The sequence below is a fragment of the Schistocerca piceifrons genome, chromosome 6, assembly GCF_021461385.2.
Source record: "Schistocerca piceifrons isolate TAMUIC-IGC-003096 chromosome 6, iqSchPice1.1, whole genome shotgun sequence".
Lineage (NCBI taxonomy): Eukaryota > Metazoa > Arthropoda > Insecta > Orthoptera > Acrididae > Schistocerca > Schistocerca piceifrons.
The window spans coordinates 114648643-114664382 of record NC_060143.1 but is presented as its reverse complement, the minus strand read 5'-3'; the positions used below and the strand labels follow the sequence as shown (position 1 = coordinate 114664382).

The following is a 15740-nucleotide window of genomic DNA, read 5'->3' as shown; positions in this document are numbered from 1 at the left end:
TGAAAACCAAATTTTTTAAGCAAACAGGCAAAAATAACTTCATTCTTCTACAAGGCGATCAATGCATGGCTGTCAGAAAAGCGGAAATAAAATAAAATCTGAAACTAATAACATATATTAGTGTTCCGTAATTATGTGAATGTATTTTAATTCACTTGATAGCTCCCGGCCACAGAAATCCGTTTTGTTTTCATTTGATGTAAGAGCAGTAAACAAAGATGACACAGCAAAATCACTAAATGTAAACACGGGTCACGTGGAGACTACACACTTCCCCACTATAACTCAAAACTGCTCTGCGCATCAGCCTCAGATCTACGATATTTTCGAACCGGGGGGGAGCCACGTGAACCGTGACAAGGCGCCTGAGACTGCACGGCTACCCCGTGCGGCTTATGATTCATTCAGAAATCAACTTGCAGAGTGTGTTCAAAAACCGACCGGATGCACATCAAAATCATATGAGTAATCGATAGACCAACGTGCACTGAGTGCTAGGCACTTTGTGAAACAAGGTTTTTTTCTCCTCGAGAATATGAATTTGGCCCCTCCCCCTCTTTCATAGATCCAGGCCTGCTGCGCATGCGAGAATCTGGCAGCTTGGGCGCGGTGGTAAAAATTTTCCCGGTTGCATCTACTGCTTGCTGCGACTGCTTACACAGCCAACATCCACATTTCTGTAGCCAGAAACGGGAGAAGGCACTACTCATACGCCACTCAACTGCACATGCGCACGAGCCCGCTCTTAACTGCTAAAACGAATCTAATGTAAACAGTTGCGACGTCATGATCATAGGAGGCAATTTGTTGTTGTGAAGTATTGCACAGTCTTCCTAAAGCCTTTGACACATTTTGCTGTTGGCAAACGCTTGTATGAACATTGTGTTTTGTTGCTGTATATGGCGCATTTCCTTTGCAATTTATGTTTTATATTTTCGTTTTTGTTTTTGTTTTTTTTTCCCTCGTTCACGTTTTATTGTTGCAGTATTATTCTGCAGTAGCGGGATACAGTAATATCCTTTGTTAGAGTATCAATTCTTATCAGTCAAAATTACAAAAATTTAACTGAAAACTAAAACAATGAAAAATTCCCGGAATTCTAAAAATTGCCCAGGTTTTTCCCGGTTTTCTCCCGGACGAAAAAATTCCCGAGTTCTTTCCAGATCTCCCAGTTGTCCCGGGTCGTATACACCCTGACTGAGGTCGAAGTTGAGTGTGACAGTGAAGTCATCTGGTCGCAAATAATACGTGTAGGTGAAACTAATTTAATTGTTGAATGTTTTTACTGGCCACCCGAATCAGATGTGACAGTTCTAGAGACATTCATTCAAAGAAAGGCTACGGTCAATAGCGCGTAAATACCCAGATCATGCACCACTAGTTGGAGATGACTTTAACCTGCCGAATATAGACTGGGATCTCTGTGGATTCACTGCAAGGGTTACAGACAAACCATTATGCAAAACACTTTTGAAGACGTTTTCTGAAACTTATTTTGAACAGCTAGCTTGGGAGCCCACACACATGGATATACCTTAGACCTTTCAGCTACAAACAGACTGACCTTATCAACAATGTCAGTATAGAAACAGGGATTAGCGATCATGATGTCATTATAGCAGCTATGATTATGAAAGTTACTAAATCAGTCCAGGTGCGAGGAGAGTGTTTCTGCTAGGTACAGCAGATAATCAGTTATTAACATCTCACTTAGCAAATTGGTATCACATAGTTCTAATAAGATGGATGTAGAGAAATTATGGGCAAAGTTTAAGCAGGTTGTAAATCATGATCTGGAGTGTTACATGCCTAGTAAGTAGATAAAGAATGGAAAAGACTCACCATGGTTTAATAACAAAATTCGGCGGATGCTGAGGAAGCAAAGGCTGTTGCACTCTAGGTTCAAAAGGGGATGCACAAATCACAAGTGAAGGTTAGTAAGGTTAGTAGAGATTTGTGAATCTGTGAAAAGATCTTTGCACGAAGCATAGAACAGCTACCACTGTCACACCTTGGCAAAAGATCTGGCAGAAAACCCAAGAAAATTCTGATGATACGTAAAATCGCTAACCAGGTCTAAGGCTTACATTCAATCCCATGTTGACCAGCCTGGTGTGGCAGTTGAAGATAGCAACACAAAAGCCAAAGTTTTAAATTTCACCTTCAAGAAACCATTTACAAACAATGTCATTTGACCCTCAGACTCTTGTATGCATACCTGGCATCGAGAAACAACTGAAAGCTTTGAAAACATATCACCAGGTCCGGAGGGAATCCCAGTTTGATTTCGCAAAGAATACTCTACAGCATTAGCCCCTTAACTAGCTGGTATTTATCGTGAATCTTTCGCCAGCACAAAGTCCAAAGCAATAGGAATAAAGCTCAGGTGACTCCAGTATATGAAGGAGGTAAAAGAATGGACCTGCAAAATTACAGACCAATATCCCTAACTTCCGTTTACTGTAGACTTCTTCAATATATTCTCTGTTCGAATATAATAAACTTTCTTTAGGCTAAAAAACTTATCTCCATGAATCACTGTGGTTTTAGAAAGCATCGCTCACGTGAAACTCAGCTTGCCCTTTTCTCACATGATATACTGATAACTATGCATCGAGAAAAAACAGGCAGATACCATATTTCTAAATTTCCAGAAAGCATTTGACACGATACCCCGTTGCAGACTGTTAATGAAGGTAAGAGCACATGGAATAAGTTCACAGATATGTAAGTAGCTCGAAGACTTCTTAAATACTAGAACCCAGTATGTTGTCCTCGACAGGAAGTGTTCACCAATGACGCCATCAGGAGAGCCCAGAGAAGTGTGACAGGATACTGCTGTTCTGTATATGCATAAATAATTTGGTAGGCAGGGTGGGCAGCAAACTGCGGTTGTTTGCTGATGATGCTGTGACGTACTGTAAAGGTGTCAAAGTTGACTGACTGTAGGAAGATACAAGATGACTAGCAAAAAATTTCCAGTTGGTGTGATGAATGGCAGCTAGTCCTAAATGTGGAAAGGTGTAAGTTATTGCGGATGAGTAGGAAGAACAAACCTGTAACATTCGGATAAAATAATACTAGTGTTCTGCTTGACAGTCAAGTCGTTTAAATATCTGGGCATAATGTTGCAGAGCGATATGAGGTGGAACGAGCATGTGAAAACTGCAGTAGGGAAGGCGCAAATGGCCGACTTTGGTTTATTGGGAGAATTTTAGAAAAGAGTGGTTCACCTGTAAAGGAGACAGCATAGAGGACACTGGTGTACTGTTCGAGTGTTTTGGATCCATACTAGGTTGGACTGAAGAAAGACATCAAAGCAATTCGGAGGCGAGCTGCTTGATTTGTTACTGGTGGGTTCAGACAACACAAGTGTTATGGAGATTCTTTGGGAACTCAAATGGGAATCACTGGAGAGAAGGCGACATTCTTTTCGAGAAACACTATTGAGAAAATTTAGTGAACTTGACACCGACTGTTTAATTATTCTACTGCCACCGACATAATCGCACGTAAGAACAACGAAGATAAGATACAAGAAATTAGGGCTCATGTGAGGCGTACAGACACTCATTTTTCTCTCGTTTAATTTGCAACTGGAACAGGAGGACAATGACAAGTAGTGGTTCAGGGTACCTTCTGCCATGCACCATACAGTGGTTTGAAGATTATTTACCTACATGTAGATGTCACTGGCCAAAGTGATGATTTGCAGCTCACATTCCTCTTAACACGGGGAATCAATACCACCACGCTCATTTTAGCAGCAACTTTCAGGGTCTTTAAATTGAAAAACCACAATTATGACTCAAAAAATGATATTGAAGTGAGTGGGATATATGACCTGGAAGGATTACAAGAAATAAGCAAAGATGGTAATAATCTCATGGGAGGTGGGTAAATGCCATTGACATAATCCGTATCATTTCAGGCAGGGGGGGGGGTTACCTTCATAGCCTCGGATGTTATTGAATTTAGCATACGTTAAAATTCAGAAGTAAGAAACACGTATTTTTTTGTTTTCTCCAAAAAAATTCCTGCCCCAAGACACTGGCCTCCAAAGACGACAGTGCGAACACCATTTTGAAGATGGAAAACTCTAAAAATTTTTTGAAATGCTGCATCTCTGTAACAATTCTAGATATTTTGATACAGTTATTCTTATTTGAAAGATCATCCAGCGAGTTCTGTGTTTCCGTGAGCAATCTGCCAGCTGACACAGTTGCAGTGTGTTTTGTGAAAAGGACTGTTTGAAATGTCTTCTGACTGGGGCCACAGGAGAGTGAAGTGTGCTGACTGTCTGCATATCCATAGAAGAGTGATATACAAGACAGACAAAACAACAGACTTTGTTCAGGTTGGGAAGAAAAGTTTTCATTTGAAGACTCTGTTTCAAAGTGAAGATGTTTCCAGTGACTACTTTTTGTGTTCTAAATGTTTTGGCAGAATAACAACAATGAGAGTATCTGAACAAGGTGAAGCCTCCCACAGTGCAGATGATGCAAATTTTGCATCAATAGAGGAAGAATTAAATATCCTGAATCAGCCAGCTACAGAGGTAGGTGTTAGCCCTGCTAAGAAACCGTGGTCAGGGAAGTCGAGTCATAAGCTCTATGCGTCAAGGAAGTGCAGAGAAATTACTAAAGCTATGGATGAATACACTACAGTAAAACTGAACACACTCTTCAAAGTAGAAATTCCATCTTCAGAAGAAAATGAACCAAAGCACTCCTGCACCTCTTGCCACATATTTTCCACAAATATCAATTCAGCTGCTGAATATTGAGCATCATACAGTGAAAAAGTGCAAGTTTTAACCATTATTCCACAGACATTTTTAAAGAAAACAATTTTGAACCACGTTTCATCAGTATCAAAGTACATGGTAGACCAATCAAGAAATGTGTGGTCTATAAAAGGAGTCTTTGGAAGACCAGATCTCTATTATGGTCATCCTGTAGAAGCAGCTCAAGTTCAAATAGTGCAGTCATTTTATCTGGAAGATAAATGGAACTGTTCTTACCAGAGTGCCAACGAAAAAGACACTATAACTGTGACAGTTGAAGGTCAAAAAGTTGTGAAAGTGAAGAGGTACATGACTCGCAGTATTAAAGAAACTTTTGCAATTTATAAGACAACTGTACAACTAGACATATTGGAAGACCAAATTTTATGCAGCATGACCTAAGTGGATAGATTCAAACCCACCTAGAGATGCCTGTTTATGTGTGTACTGCACGAATTTTGAACTTTGTGTGGTAACTTTGAAGAACTTATTGGAGCATGTAACATACGACACCTTGGTTTGGCGTGTGAAGTCATAAGTAGTCTGTGACATAACACGAAAGACTTGTTTGTTTCAAGAAAGTGGTGACTGCCCTGGAAAGGGAGGACTGTCTTTACATACACTTGGCCTGGAAGACGTAGCAGATTACTTTGCAGAAATTACATATGCGACATGGGAGGAAAATAAACTTAAGAAAATTGTTGCCTTTGACAGTTTCATTGATGAACTTGGATAATGGTCAGTGAAAGCAGTAACACACCAGCATCTGAAGAAATTGCAACAACAACTCATAACAAAAGTGAAAATATGTGTACAAGCTGAAGAATATATTTAGTGCTTCACTGTGATTTTGCTGAGAACTGGTCTGTAAATCTCCCACAAGAAGTACAAGGGTATCAATGGAGTAATGACCAGGTTTAAATTTTTACAGGAGTGACATATTTTGAAAACACGACCACAAGTGTTGCAGTCGTAAGTGATGGCACAGGACATGACTCAGCACATGCTATGCTAACAATGCGCAAAATTCTTCAACTGCAAACAGGAGCAGAGAAGATCATTGTTTCTGGTGGTGCTCCTACTCATTTTAAAAATTGTTACCAGCTATTTGAATTAAGTTGGTCGCTTGTGCGAACTGACTGGGTATACAGTGATACTACTCCCAGGAAGAGGCCTTGTGAAGGTGTAGGACGACACATTTTTGGACTCAAAGTGATGGGCGAAATCATATTGCCCACACTTTAAAGAGCAAGAAACAAGAAATAGTGTTCGTTTGGCCAGCACCTGAGAAACAGCTAGACAATATTCAAATTCACAACCTGAGAAGGGGGAGGTCTGTGGCATGTGACTGGTGGACTGCAGAGATTATAGACACAGACCAGCTGCTAGATATAGGTTTCCAGTCAAAGGACAGCAACAACGGCATCAGTGTTCACTTCCTGTTCACAATGTTTCCTATTGGTTCAACAGGAAGGCATCACTCTATATCAAAAGAAGATATTGAAGCAGTGGAACACATTTTTAGTTCATTGACTGGCTGATTTCAGTACAAAACAGGATACACAGAAGTTTTACAAATTGAAACCTTTAAGTCTTTGGACCTTTCACATACCAGATGGAGTTTTAACAACCCCATGCAGGAAGAAAACAGGGAAAATATGGACAGAGAAAAGGAAAGAGGAACATAGCCAAAGAATGAAGTTATTTTGGGAAGACGAAAAGAAGAAGGAAACAAGAAAAAAATCGTTTGAGACTTTCCCAACATAACTGCTGCTTCACTGGTTCGCGGGGTGTCGCGCCTGATGATGTTGTGAGAGACGCACAATATTCCAGCGAGAGAGCTGCTCGTCATCTTCAGGTGCTTACTGACGTGTTGCTGCAGTGGCTCGCCAATACATGTGCTGGCTCGCCAGGAAAGTGCAGGCGCCAAGGGTGGGGCTATAACATCACCATAGACGAATCATAGAGCACGGTGACGTCCAGTGCCCCTTGCCGGAGAAACGGGCCACTTGGCCCAGCACCCACGCAGGCAAAGCATTGGCGTCCTGTTTAAGTGGGTGGATTCCGATTCCCCAGCTGCGTAACTCGGATTCGTTCCATGCATTGCTGAGTTAACTCCCGTGCCTCTTGTCGTTGCTCAAAAGTATTTCGACTGCTTTAATGATGGAGTCCGAGTACATGGTGGCGGCCGGGAGGATCTTTGTCTCTTCGTAGTTCACAAGTCCCATGTCAGTGTCCAGCAATAGCAGACTTTTCTGGCTGACCCAATGTTCAGCGCATTGTCTTTAACAGTGCGACACGTCTGGCCAATACATGATTTCCCTCACTGGCAGGAGATTTTGTGTATCCCTGGTCCCCTTAAACCTAGGTTGTTTTCAACGGAACCAAACATCGTTTGCACTCGCTCTGGGGGGCGGAAGACACATTTTGTTTGATGTTTTTTGAACAGCCTGCCGATCTTAATGAACACGCCACCGACACGGGGTAGAAAAACCATTCTCGCGGAGTTCTCCGTTTCTTCTGGCTTGAGATTTAGTGTGAGCAGGCTGAAATGCATTACAAAACTGTAAAAGCAGGACTTAAATGTTAAAACATAGAACCAGCACAATATAATATGACATATCGTAGAAGGTTATGGGGACCATTGGTACCATTTTTCTTTCGGCAGCGAGATAGTTACGTTGCTGGTCATTTTGGAGTCTCTTACTCATCTTTCTAAACAAAATTATGTTGTGAGGCTAGATTTTGATTTTTATGAGCCTGTTATGTGATAATGTGGTAATAAAACAGGTTTTATGTATGGCAAAATCTAAACTAAAATTATGTTGTGAGGCTAGATTTTGATTTTTATGAGCCTGTTATGTGATAATAAAACAGGTTTTATGTATGGCAAAAATATAAATTGTTTATAAAACCCATTCAACCTAAAGGTGGAAGCTCTCATTTTCAGGGAATGTAGAACCATATGGTACTAATGGGGAGGGCGGGGGGGACATGACAGATGCGCATTCTTGGGGGGGGGGGAAAAGTCCATAGATCATAAAGTTCAGAGCGCTATAGTAAAAGAACTTTGACAGGTAAGTCCAAATGGAGGATTTCTTTGTAATCATAAAACAATTATCTTTCAAATAAAAAAACCAACAAAATATATAGAACTGTTCCCTCAGCATTTTAATTTTTTTTTTCCAAATTCACATCTTCAGAATGGTATGCGCAATGTCATCTTTGAAGGTCTGTATCTCAGAGCAGATTTTTTTTTGGAGAAAACAAAAAAAATTACATGTACCTTACTTAGTCCTCCATTTTAACATACACTAAATTCAATAACATCCAGAACTATGAAGGTAAGATTTTTTCCTAGCCTGCCAGAATTGATATGGACTATGCTCATTAGAAAACTTGGAAATGTTGAGTTGGAGTCTGTAACAGATGGAAAACAAGACCATAAAACCATGTCATTTATGATCAGTCAACGAATTGTGCAGTTTTAAAAATAAAGAGACATCGTCGTGAATCATGCCACTTTAAAAATAAAGCTCAAATAGCACTTCTGAAGATCCTCCCCCCCCCCCCCCCCCCCCCCCCCCACACAGCTCCTCCTGATACAAGCAAGGTGTATGTCTACCATGAACGTACGAAGGGTCCAAATGATGTGTGCTCATTTAAGGACGATAATGGGAAATATATAGCACAAGAATACATGAAACTGCATCTGTACTCTGATAACTGCTCAACTCAGAATAAGAAATACACACACAATAGGTTTCTCTTGTACCCAATTCTGGGAGATTCAACAAACTTTACCATTACTTTCCAGTGAGAGGGCACTTTCACACTGCAATAGGATTTCTGCATTACAAAGAGAAGCAGGACAGATGGTTTACTATGCAGAACGTGATTCTTAATACTTCAAACCAAGTAAATTTTTTTATTAGAGAGGGTGCTACTACTGAAATACTAGATCTGAAAGTCATTCCCTCACTTGTAGTACAGGAAGAGAAGAATTTCTGGAGAAACTGCAAGAAAAGGGTCTGTGACAGTTTTTATCAGGCCTTTCTCAGATTTTGTTTTTCGTAACATAAAGCGTGGCATGACTCATAGTTTCAGCATAGGCCCATAGAGTGTGACCTAGCAAAGATTGCATCAGCTATGAGACATACCACTGTTGAGTTTGTGTCTGTTCTGGGACGCCATGACCGACCTCATTTAAACTCTTCTGTCGGGAGAGTTAATTTGGAGTTGGAACAGCTACTTGGGTTGGGTACGGGGTCACATATATTGGTTTGGTTCCTGTTGATTCTCTCAGTAGGTAAAAATGTACTAGACATGGCCTACAGCTCAACAGGAAAGGGAAAACTGGCTGGGCTAATAGTAGGAAATGTAAGGGGGGGGGGGGGGGAGGCACTGCCATGAGTGGTAATATACCAGTGGTCATATGTGTTGGGGCAGCACCTTTTTTAGGATAAGTAGGACAGAACGAAGTCAAGTTCTGAGAGAAGTAAAGGTTGAAAGAAACCTTCAGTTTGAGAAAGAAATCAAACAGCATAATCTTGGCACATTGGATCAGTGAACACAGCTGTCGGTTAAAAATTTACAGCAATCAGCAGAAATTTTATTTCCTCCAGATTTCATCTTGGTAAATGTGAAATGCCAACTATCTTTAGTGCATCAAAATATTCGAGAACTTAGAAGTAAAATTAATGGACTACTTATGTGCCTTGATGAATCAGAGTCACATTGAACCCAGTTGATATAATCTGCCTCTCTGAACATCATGTGACCAGTGATATAGATACCTTAAACCTTACAGAATTTAAACTAGCCTGTTATTTCTGTAGACAAAATATGGAGAAAGGAGGAGTTGCCACATTTCTTAAAAACAGTTTTAAATTTAAGGGAAATACGGAAGCGTCCGATCCCACCCATCTGCTTTGACCCATGACGTCACAAATATGGCAGAAACAAAAACAAACACACACACTTCCCACAAGAAGCGTAATGACACTAACAGGACAAGCGCGGGAAATGGGGTGTTTTGGGTGGGGGGCAAACTGAATATAAACAAATTTAGACGCCTTGCGTAGCTACAACGTGTAAGTGAAGACAGCCATGCATGAATACCCACCCACCACCCCTGCAACCCATAGAAGATAAAGATGCTTCAGTAGCTGATTAGTGTTTTTTGTCTTTTTTTTTAAAAAAATCTCACGGGATAGAACGAACAGATCAGAAAGATAAATTATAATAAACTAAAACAGAAATTCGAGGAAACAGATAATTAAAATAAGTAATAAGTGTTTAAAAAAAAAAAAACCCTCACGAGATAGAATGAACAGATCAGAAAAGTAAATAAAATAAGATAAAACAGAACTGGAGACAGCCACACTCAAACCAAACTCCGCGCCGTCATGACGTCACACATGACAACACCCTTACGTCACGGGTCAAAGCTGACACGTTGGATCGGACGCTTCTGTCGACCCAATTTAAGAATACTGACATTAATAAATTTTGCTTAGAGCAGCAGTTAGAAACATGTGCAACAGAGATAGAATTTCATAATAGGTCCTTCATCATAGTAGCCATATGCAGAGCACCTTCTGGAAATTTCAATCCGTTTATAAGCGGTCTTTAAGATTTATTATCTCATCTAAAATTAAGAAACAAAGAACTAGACTAGTGGTTGCTGGTGATTTTAATATAGATGTCCTGAAAAACACTGTCAGTGAACAGTTAGCATCCAAGACACAAATGGAAAATACAAAACATTCATTAATAAAGTTAGCACCTTATTTAAAAATTGTTTTCCCCTCAAGGTAACTCAAATTAAGCAGAAGTCTAATAAGAAACCATGGATCACACAAGGGATAATGATATCATGTGAGACAAAAAGGAAACTATCTGATATGTAGGGACACCTTTGATACTAGCAGTACAGCTCGTTACAAAAATTACTGCAAATTATTGAAGAAGGTTATCCAGCAATCCAAACACCTGCATTATGAGAAGAAAATAAATACATCCAGGAATAAAATAAAAACAATATGGGATATAGTTAAGTCAGAGACAGGTCGGACCAGAAATTAGGAGGAACAAATAGCTCTAAAAATAAATGAAACCCTGGTAACAAACATGTGTTGCAAACCATTTAAACATGTATTTTGTCTCTCTTACTGATAGCATGGGGGTTGTCAGGTTCAGAAAATAATGCAATGGAATATCTGAGACCAGTGCACTCCGGCAATCTCAGTAAAATGGAATTGACACCTACTTCACCAAAGAAGTAGAATCCATCATAAAGTCCTTGAATTCAAAGCATGCTAGTGGTTTGATAACATATCAACAAAGTTAATAAAAGAGTGTTCATGTGAGCTTAGTCATATCTTAAGTGGTTGATTACACAAATAACTTATCACAGGAACATTCGCAGACTGGCTTAAAGATGCTGAAGTTATACCTCTCCACAAGAAAGGGGTCAAAGAAATGCCGTCAAATTACCGACCGATCTCACTTTTGCCAGCTTTTTCACAAATCTTTGAAAAGGTTATGTTCAAGCGTCTACTTAAGCACCTTAGTGAAAATAACGTACTGTCAAAGTCACAGTTTGGGTCTCTTAAGGTTTCTGATATTGAGAAGGCTATTTACACTTACAGTGAAAATGTCCTTAATTAATTAGACAACAAATTAGAGGCAACTGGCATATTCTGTGACCTGTCAAAGGCCTTTGTCAATCAAAGCATTCTTTTAAGTAAATTAAAATATTATGGCATCACTCGTAGTGCTGCAAAGTGGTTTCAGTCACATCTCACTAACAGGAAACAAAGGGTGTCATTAGGTAACAGTTCAGCAGTAGGCAATCAGACATCATCTGAATGGGAAGAAATTACATGTGGTGCTCCCTAATGCTCTAAACTAGGTCCACTACTATTTCTTGTGTATATTAATGACCTGTCATCTGTTACATTACCAGATTCCAAGTTTGTCTTATTTGAAGATGACACAAACATTGTAATAAACAGTAAATCAAATATAAATTTAGAAAGGGCAGCTAATCAAATTTTTACTGACATTAATAGAGTGGTTCACAGCCAATTCACTGTCATCAAACTTTGAAAAGATCCACTATATGCAGTTCAGAACTTCCAAGAGATTTCCTTCTAATGTGTGTATAAAATATGACGACATGGAAACAGGAGAATAAATTCAGTTCGGAGCGACATACTAACAAACTGCTAAAGTGCCTAAACAGGTCTGTGTTTGCAACGCGAATGATGTCAGACATGGGAGATATAAATATAAAAAACTGGCATATTTTGCTTATTTTCACTCCATTATGTCATATGATATATTTTTTTTTTGGGGGGGGGGGGGGGGGGGGGGTAACTCCACAAACCTAGAAAAATTTTTTAGAGTACAGAAGCGTATAATAAGAGTAATGTGTAGTGTAGGCCTAAATCCAAGATCATCATGTCAAAACCTATGCAACGAATTGGGCATACTAACCACAGCTACACAGTATATTTATTCCTTAATGAATTTGTTGTAAATAATACATCTCTTTTTCCAGTTGACTGCTTAGTACACAGTATCAATACTAGGAATAAGAACAATATACATGAAGATTTAAAATCACTTACTCTTGCCCAGAAAGGAGTCCAGTATTCAGCAATGCCTATTTTCAATAAGTTCCCAGCAACCATTAAGAGTTTGGTTTCAGACAAGACACAATTTAAACATAAATTTTTGGTGGCCAACTCCTCCAATTCCATCCCTGAATTTATCAAGTGCAGTAGACCATTTTAATGAAAATTTATCGTACTTTAATTTTTAACAATACTTGGTTGTAACAGCCAAGTAACTACCTACTGTTTGAATCATGGATGTATGGAAAGCAGATGTAAGTATTAATCCTGTAAATATTAGAAGTTTCATTTTAATTCATGTACATAATTTTACTGCTTATTGATTGAGGGTCATCAAAATTAATGAAACTAAAGTTTTTCTAATTACATTTTTGTAATGTGATTATCAGACATGTTCCACACCTAAGACGATTCCCTCCTTTGTGGGTCTATGGAGTGAATAATTAATCACTGGACTGATTAGTCAGACATTTCTTCTCGGCCTCCAACATGGTCCACCGTGTGTGTGTGTGTGTGTAATTAAAAATAAAATAAACAACTTATCCATCTGGAATAATCAACCCAACACAATGAAAAACTGCAACGTTATGTGCCTGCCAACACCTATCTATCTCAACAGTAATTTTGAAGCTACCTGTAATTAACGGCAGCCAAGGCGAATGCATCGCCGACAATTATTACTTTTATACAATAATGCACTGGTATTGTGAAACCAAGAACTGCAATTGTTATAACGTATGTAGTCAAGATAACGTTACAGTAATGTGAGTAAAAAGGAGTACACGAGAGCTTAATTTTTTTTAAGGGCACCAGATTTAATCTTTTAATGATTAATTACATTACCGAAATATAACATATGAAAGTCAATCTCTTAGCCAACAATAACATAATAACAATAAAGATGCCCACATAGTGTTTTAATGGTTTTTCTCAATTTCCCATAAATGTGTGGCAGTTGACTTACACCCTTTAAAAATATACGATTCATTTAGATTTGGATTCCAGTTTCAGCTAATTCAACCTCCCTATAACTCTGACGCCCAATTGAACACGATTTATAGTTATGGGAAATACCATTTTATGGGTAGAAATCTGCGCACAGACGTGTCTGTAGATCTTATTTGAAGAGAAAACGACATTTTATATAAATTCGACCCTGTTCCAAAAAATTAATCATTACAAAAGAAGTAGTAGCAAATGCTGTTCGGAAGTCCAAACGTTGTAACAGCCTATCCGACTTCCATCGTTTCCTTCAGAAACCGTTGCGGAACGTTAGCACTCTAAACTCACAAATTACTTGTAACAAAACTGTTTCATTCCTTCGCTAAATTTAATTTTCTCTCCCATGGTGATAGTGGTAACACCATCTAAGGTATGTTTTACAATTACATCATACTAGTCCTTCATGGAAGTACGTACCGACGCAGACGAAAATCCAATACAAAATGTCAACAATTTGAAATTTCGAATGTATCTTCACACACACTTCATACACTGTCCATACACAGAGGCTGCATCTCTTAGTCCTGTATGTATTGTATTAATATATTCCACAAATCTGTAAAATGTATCACCTTTCAACACAACATTAATATCAGATGTGGCACTTCGAAGTTCAAACACAGACCACTCACAGTTTTTCACAAACATTCGTTAAACTTTTCCCGCGCTTTCAGTATAGACCAAAGATATTTTCTAAGCAATGATTTACGTTGGGTGAAGTTCACCGACGAGCTACAAAAATAAAAATACAGTAAAACTTGATCAAAATGGAACGTGTATCATCCGGAAGTCTGGCTAAACTGTAGAAATATTTCAGTTAAGGTGCATTCAATACAATTTTGCATTCTAATTTTTTGTACAAGCGGAACGTCTCCAACGACGAAACTGAACGTAAATTTTTAGACTTATTTACTAATTAATTTTATAATGCGGCTTATGATTACACAGTACAACTGCACTAAAGTACACATTAGTTATTAACGTCCGTGCTACTTTTAACACGATGATTGAACAGCTCTGAATGTACTGCTCTGCTGAATAATCATTTTTCCCCGCAAGGACAAGCATTCCAGAAAAATACAGCACTTGCCAGTTTCAGCTGACTTGTAGCACTTTAAACGACAATATTATGTCGAACGAGAAGCATGTGCCCCTAACACTTAACGAAAATATTAAAATAGTTCAGACGAGTTAGAAAAACAAGCTCTCTGGGCGCAACGTACTGTTGCGTTACAAATGCGGTAAAAAACAGGGATAAGATACTGCACGAATGGAAGAAGGGAATGCGAAAATGAAAATAAAGGCGCAAAGACTGGAAATGAAGAAATTTACGAGATAGTGGGAGAATCGTTCGTAAGTGCGTGGGCGAAAAACTTACTTTGTCCAGGCACATGGTGGGGTGTGATGATATGAAAGCCGCTAAAGAGCTACGAATAAGGAATTTAAGGCATCCACATGATGGTTAGACTGTTTCAAAGCTAGACACTGTCTCGTGAGAAATGAAGTGTGTGGGGAAGCTAAGGATGTGCAGCAAAAGAATGGAAGATAATACTGCATAACCTAATTGCGAATTATGATGCGAAAGACGTGATTAGTGCCGATGAAATGGAACTGCCCCATTCCACACTGCCTTCTAAATCTCTAGCAATTTGAGGTGAAAAGCGCATCGGGGGAAAGGTGTCCAAGGAAAGAGTCATTCTGTTGCCGTGTGGAAACATGTTACGCAAACTGAAGAGCCATTGGTGACTGGAGAAGCAGCAAAATCCCACAGTTTCAAAACCATAGATGTCTTTAAGCTTACAGTCATGCTGAGAAGCAATTAAAAGGCGCGGATGGTGAGTGGTCTTATGGAAGAATGGCTGGGTTCTTTCAATGCCAAAATGAAAAAAGAAAATCGCCAAGTTCTTGTTGTCCTAGACAATGCAACCTGCCGACCGAAAATCAAGTTATCAAATGTAAACTGGCTTGGTTCAATCAGCCTCGGAAGATCCATGAACCAGGGATTATTCACACATACAAGTCCCATTATCTTGGCGACTGTTGACGCAGTCTCTTACTCTTCATGATGAAGAAGCTGAAAGTGCTTTTGTTCTTCCATGGTCAGTTTCTGTCCCGGATGCAGTATACTGGTTGGCGTGACAGTAGGAGAGATAAAGCATGAAACTGTCACCACATGCTTCAATATAGTGGAATTTGGAGGCAATTAACAAGATACTTGTGTACTCATTAAAGTTCAAGACAATGCAGCAGCAACTGCTCAATTAATTCAAATGCAGAACAGTTAATATAGTCCAAATGACTACATTCAG

The 15740-nt window shown here is 39.1% G+C and overlaps 1 protein-coding gene across 2 annotated transcripts in view; it reads right to left on the bottom strand.

Annotated features, from left to right (window-relative positions):
- LOC124802509 (N-acetyltransferase eco) overlaps positions 1–14104 on the bottom strand; it is a 67344-nt gene extending 53240 nt beyond the window's left edge. The window contains exon 1 of one of the 2 annotated variants that reach the window (XM_047263342.1): positions 14004–14104. The gene's annotated coding sequence lies outside the window, so the exon portion shown is untranslated. Of the gene's footprint in view, positions 1–13848 lie in introns of both variants that reach the window. The other variant, XM_047263341.1, reaches the window with a different exon arrangement.
- Positions 14105–15740: the final 1636 nt, after the last annotated feature.